We start from the raw sequence: 6,759 nt of genomic DNA, 5'->3' as shown, positions 1-6,759 counted from the left end.
TAGCCATATTTCTCACCACTCTCAGTCCTGGAGTTCTTTTGCAGCCATTCTAGAGTTCTCTAAGTTGTTAGAATTCACCTTCTTCATTCTTCCTCCAGACTTCACAATAATGCTATTCTCTGCCTTGAACATGTTTCTGGGTTTTTCTGGCTACCTTCAACTCAGAAGTCAGGTTACAGCCTGTATCTCACTTCCTCTGGGACACCTTCCTTAAAGTCCCTCCTATATGCTCTGAACTGCTCCAGTCTTATTTCTTACTATACAGCATTACATCCTACACCTCAGAGTCTAGATCTGCTATTTAATAAACAGCTCCATGAAGGTACAGACTCTGTCCATGGTGTTCCCAATCAAAATATCACACACCTGCACTGTGTCCACCACACATGCTGGGCACTTTCTAGGAACAGACTTCCTACATCTTTCATTTGTGAGTTGTAGTAATGAACCTAATAAAGCTGATTCTTCAAAGAAGCCAAGCTAATCTAAGGGTACGAGCTACCAGTAGTGTGACCTGACCTGGACACAGATCTAGGAGTTCCCAGGAAGGTGGCTGAATAGCTCTATTCCCAAATCCATTTCTCTCAACCAGGCATTTCAGCAGAACTGAACTGCAAATATTTTAAGTTTCTCTTTAGCTTGCAAGTCCAGACTACTAGGATTTTACTCTGCTGATGAAGGACAATATCACAGGCTTTGGGAAACAAATAGGCAGATTCTTCTTAAGGAAACCAAAAAGCAGTGAAGTCTAAGGACATTCCCAAAGTCCCAGGGTTGGTGAGTGATTAATCAAGAACTAGGAACTAGATATTCTGACTTCCTGTGATTTTTACCTCCAGTTAACTCCGAGATACTCAAATAGGGACAATGGCAGTCATTGTTATCAAAGAAAAGCTAAATAAACTGTCCGTTAACATCACTGCTTCAATTCAGGCCAAGACACCATGGAGTAGAAGACAGAACAGGGACCTTGGAGTCGGAGTATCTGGCTTTAGCCACTTACTGACTATGTAACTAAATAAGCTACTTAATCTTTCTGTGTGTTTATTTCCTTATAATAAAACGTATGTAATAATAGAAACTATTTCATAGGGTTGTTATGAGCATTAGTGAGAATAAAGCCATGAAAAGTGCTTAGAGCTGCACCCAATGCATACAGTAAATGGTCAAGATATATATTATTTCCATGGTGAGATGACATCACAACCAGCCTCCATGAGGTATAAGAAGTAGAAAACCACCTAACCCTACGAAGCACTTACTATGAGCCAGGCACTATTCTAAGTGCAGGATATGCATGACTCAGTATTTCGAAACTCAAGGCCTATGTTCTTAACTGTTGGGTTACATTTTCTTCTCAGACCGAAGAAGATGGAGAACACGGAGAACAAGCTAATCTTCTTAGATTCCCAGGCATGTTTAAGCTGACCTTCAGTACATACAAACACTACCTCTGAGGGTGGTCCAAATAAATAACCACCTACCAGCAGTACCTCACTGGCATCATGGAGTAACTTCTGCATTTGTAGATCAAAAGCTAGTCTTAAACTGAATAAATCTGATAAACTTTATTATCCAGTTTTTTCCTATATCCTATTTACGTGGATGTTTCATTGCTCCTTGAGAGGTTTTTTTGGTTTGCTTTCTGTCTTTTTGCTCTTGTTTCATCACTAAGCACAACAAGGTGAAACATCTTTTATTTTTTATTTTTTTTTTAAACATCTTTTAAAATCTTTAGGAAATCTATCAGTGGTCAGTAACAAAACAGCTACTGAGCAAGCTCTAATCATAACCCCAGGTAATATTTACATATCTATTTATGGCATTTGTTTAAGCTATGTACTAAAGACTTTAAACAAATTAACTCATTAAATTCTCAACAAACCAATGAAGGAAATATTATTGTTATCCCCCATTTTACAAACAAAGAAACTAGGCCTTAAGGACTGTAAGTCACTTGACTGAAATTTTAAAACAGTTAAGTTGTAGGAACCAAAATTCAAACCAACTAAGTTCTGACTCGGAAAAATTTCTATCCCAATAGCTTATACAGGATGGATGGGAACCTCACCTAGGGATTTGCATAAAGAGGCTGCTTGGGAAATGTCTGTGGAATAAAACATTATTAACCATTTAAACTTTGAGAGGTTAAAATACACGTCCTCTTCCCTTATGAAGGAAAGCTTCTCACACTTAGGGCCTGAAGATAACCAGACAGAAATCAAGACTGTGGATACTTATGTACTATTTGGCCACCTAATGGTGGATTCCAAAGACTCTAGTTTATCTCAAGTGTCCCAAGTTCAGTAATCTTGAATTGTGGGGGAGTTCTACAAGTAATAATCCACAGAACTTGAGTGGATTATTATTAGTAGGGCTTCAGCATGATAGTCATGCTTAGGAAATGAGAATTATCACTGCTGTTATTACTCTTAAGTCCATAATTATGAAGTGTAATGTGGAACCACAAAAGTACTTTAACGTACTGATCAGTCAGATACTGATCATCATTCAGTGCCTGTTAGGTGCCAGATACTTTACATACATTATTTAAATTATTTCCTAAAAGAAACTTATTACCCCCATTTTACAGAACAGGAAATTTAACAGTTGGAAAATATATGGCAAGTTTTAACTCAGGTTTGGCAACTCCAAAGCTAGCCCCTTTCCACCCATAAAAATCAAAAGGTTTTTCTGCTCCTGGTGACTTAAAATCAAGGGCAATAAGATCATGTTAGGAGAGTGGGAAAGTCACAGACTTTTGAGGATACAGGTTCTCCTTTGGGGGCAAAAAAATGCATCCACATACAAACACACAAATTTTTAAAATTTCATGGGGTTTTGGAGCCCTAATAAGCAGCCTTGTTTTATGGACAAAAAGGGAAATACAAAGGAAAACAGAAAGAGATAAATTCTAAAATTTTAAAAAGCCAAATCACAAACATATGCAAAAACTGCTGTAATAGTTTGAAGGGAAACAGTATTTATAAAGTAAGTAAAGATAATTGGAGTAAAGGAGAAAAAGTAACAAAGGATTGGTTTTAAACATTCTTTGGAATTAAGCACTTGTCTCGTGTTTTTAAAGAAAAAACGACGCTTGGTTGTTTTTCTCAATCCAGTCCACCACTACTAAGAGTCCACTCATTTCAGTAGCTTCAGTTTAGTTCATTTCAGTTGCTCAGTCGTGTCCAACTCTTTATGACCCCATAGACTGCAGTACACCAGGCTTCCCTGTCCATCACTAACTCCTGGAGTTTACCCGGGAGTAAACTCATGTCCATTGAGTTGGGTGATGCCATCCAACCATCTCACCCTCTGTCATTCCCTTCTCCTCCCACCTTCAATCTTTCCCGGCATCAGGGGCTTTTCAAATGAGTCAGGTCTTCGCATCAGGTGGCCAAAGCATTGGAGTTTCAGCTTCAACATCAGTCATTTCAGTGAACACTCAGGACTGATCTTTAGGATGGACTGGTTGGATCTCCTTTCAGTCCAAGGGACTCTCAAAAGTCTTCTCCAACAGCACAGTTCAAAAGCATCAATTCTTTGGCACTCAGCTTTCTTTATAGTCCAACTCTCACATCTATACATGACTACTGGAAAAACCATAGCTTTGACTAGACGGACCTTTGTTGGCCAAGTAATGTCTCTGCTTTTTAATATGCTGTCTAGGTTGGTCATAAGTTTCCTTCCAAGGAGTAAGTGTCTTTTAATTTCATGGCTGCAGTCACCATCTGTAGTGATTTTCGAGCTCAAAAAAGTAAAGTCTGTCACTGTTTCCATTGCTTCCCCATCTATTTGCAACGAAGTGATGGGACCGGATGCCATGATCTTAGTTTTCCGAATACTGAGTTTTAAGCCAACTTTTTCACTCTCCTCTTTCACTTTCATCAAGAGGCTCTTTAGTTCTTCTTCACTTTCTGCCCATAAGGGTGGTGTCATCTGCATATCTTAGGTTATTCATATTTCTCCTGGCAATCTTGATTCCAGCTGTGCTTCATTCAGCCCAGCATTTTTCATGATGTACTCTGCATATAAGTTAAATAAACAGGGTGATAATATACAGCCTTGACGTACTCCTTTTCCTATTTGGAACCAGTCTGCTGTTCCGTGTCCAGTTCTAACTGTTGCTTCCTGACCTGCATATAGTTTTCTCAAGAGGCAGGTCAGGTGGTCTGGTATTCCTACCTCTTTCGGAATTTTCCACAGTTTGCTATGGAGCAGCGAGCAGCAGCTGAATGGTGCTGGAGTGGCGAGCAGCTGAGAGGAGATACCCCACATCCAAGGTCAGAGAAACCCCAATAAGACAGTAGGCACTGACAGAGGGTATCAGAGGGCAGACAGACTGAAACCACAATCACAGAAAACTAACCAATCTTAGCACATGGATCACAGTCTTGTCTAATTCGATGAAACTCTGAGCCACGCCATGTAGGGCCACCCCAGATGGACGGGTCATGGTGGAGAGTTCTGACAAAATGTGGTCACTGGAGAAGAGAATGGCAAACCACTTCAGTATTCTTGCCTTGAGAACCCCATGAACAGTATGAAAAGGCAAAATGATAGGACACAGAAAGATGAACTCCCCAGGTCAGTAGGTGCCCAATATGCTACTGGAGATCAGTGGAGAAATAACTCCAGAAAGAATGAAGGGATGGAGCCAAAGCAAAAACAATACCCAGTTGTGGATGTGACTGGTGATGGAAGCAATGTCCGATGCTGTAAAGAGCAATATTGCATAGGAACCTGGAATGCTAGGTCCATGAATCAAGGCAAATTGGAAATGGTCAAATAGGAGATGGCAAGAGTTAACATCAACATTTTAGGAATCAGCGAACTAAAATGAACTGGAATGGGTGAATTTAACTCAGATGACCATTATATCTACTACTGTGGGCAAGAACCCCTTAGAAGAAAATGGAGTAGCCATTATAGTCAACAAAAGAGTCCAAAATGCAGTACTTGGATGCAATCTCAAAAACAACAGAATTATCTCTGTTCATTTCCAAGGCAAACATTCAACATCACAGTAATACAAGTCTATGCCCCAACCAGTAATGCTGAAGAAGCTGAAGTTGAATGGTTTTATGATGACCTATAAGACCTTTTAGAACTAACACCCAAAAAAGATGTCCTTTTCATTATAGGGGACTGGAGTGCAAAAATAGGAAGTCAAGAAACATCTGGAGTAACAGACAAATTTGGCCTTGGAGTACAGAATGAAGCAAGGCAAAGGCTGATAGATTTTGCCAAGAGAACGCACTAGTCATAGCAAACACCCTCTTTCAACAACACAAGTGAAGACTCTACACATGGACATCACCAGATGGTCAATACCAAAATCAGACTGATTATATTCTTTGCAGCCATAGATGGAGAAGCTCTATTCAGTCAGCAAAAACAAGACCGGGAGCTGACTGTGGCTCAGATCATGAACCACTTATTGTCAAATTCAGACTGAAATTGAAGAAAGTAGGCAAAACCACTAGACATTCAGGTATGACCTAAATCAAATCTCTTATGATTATACAGTAGAAGTAAGAAATAGATTCAAGGGATTAGATATGATAGACAGAGTGCCTGATGAACTATGGATGGAGGTTTGTGACATTTACAGGAGACAGGGATCAAGACCATCCCCAAGAAAAAGAAATGCAGAAAAGCAAAATGGCTGCCTGAAGAGGCCTTACAAATAGCTGTGAAAAGAAGAGAAGTGAAAAGCAAAGGAGAAAAGGAAAGATTTACCCATTTGAATGCAGAGTTCCAAAGGATAGCAAGGAGAGATAAGAAAGCCTTCTTCAGTCATCAGTGCAAAGAAATAGAGGAAAACATTAGAACGGGAAAGACTAGAGATCTCTTCAAGAAAATTAGAGATATCAAGGGAACATTTCATGCAAAGATGGGCTCCATAAAGGACAGAAATGGTATGGACCTAACAGAAGCAGAAGATATTAAGAAGAGGTGGAAAGAATACACAGAAGAACTGTACAAAAAAAGATCTTCATGACCCAGATAACCATGATAGTGTGATCACTCATCTAGAGCCAGATATCCTGGAATGTGAAGCCAAGTGGGCCTTAGGAAGCATCACTATGAACAAAGCTAGAGGAAGTGATGGAATTCCAGTTGAGCTATTTCAAATCCTAAAAGATGATGCGGTGAAAGTGCTGCACTCAATATGCCAGCAAATGTGGAAAACTCAGCAGTGGCCACAGGACTGGAAAAGGCCAGTTTTCATTCCAATCCCAAAGAAAGGCAATGCCAAAGAATACTCAAACTATGACACAATTGCACTCATCTGACACACTAGTAAAGTAATGCTCAAAACTCTTCAAGCCAGGCTTCAACAATACGTGAACCATGAACTTCCAGATGTTCAAGCTGGTTTAGAAAAGACAGAGGAACCAGAGATCAAATTGCCAACATCTGTTGGATCATTGAAAAAACAAGAGAGTTCCAGAAAAACATTCATTTCTGCTTTATTGACTATGCCAAAGCCTTTGACCATGTCAACAAACTGTGGAAATTCATTCAGTAGCTTAGCTGGGTTTTTCAAACATGGATTATTCCATGACCACTAACCAGCTTATGGCAGGGAAAAGGGTAAATGGGGACTTCCCTGGTGGCTCAGACAGTAAGGAATCTGCCTGCAATGCGTGAGTCTGGGTTTGATCCCTGGGTCAGGAAGATCCCCTGGAGGAGGGCATAGCAACCTACTCCAGCATTCTTGCCTAGAGAATCCCCATGGACAAAGGAGCCTAG

This window comes from Cervus elaphus, chromosome 6 (assembly GCF_910594005.1).
Source record: "Cervus elaphus chromosome 6, mCerEla1.1, whole genome shotgun sequence".
NCBI lineage: Eukaryota > Metazoa > Chordata > Mammalia > Artiodactyla > Cervidae > Cervus > Cervus elaphus.
This window is presented reverse-complemented; position numbering follows the sequence as displayed.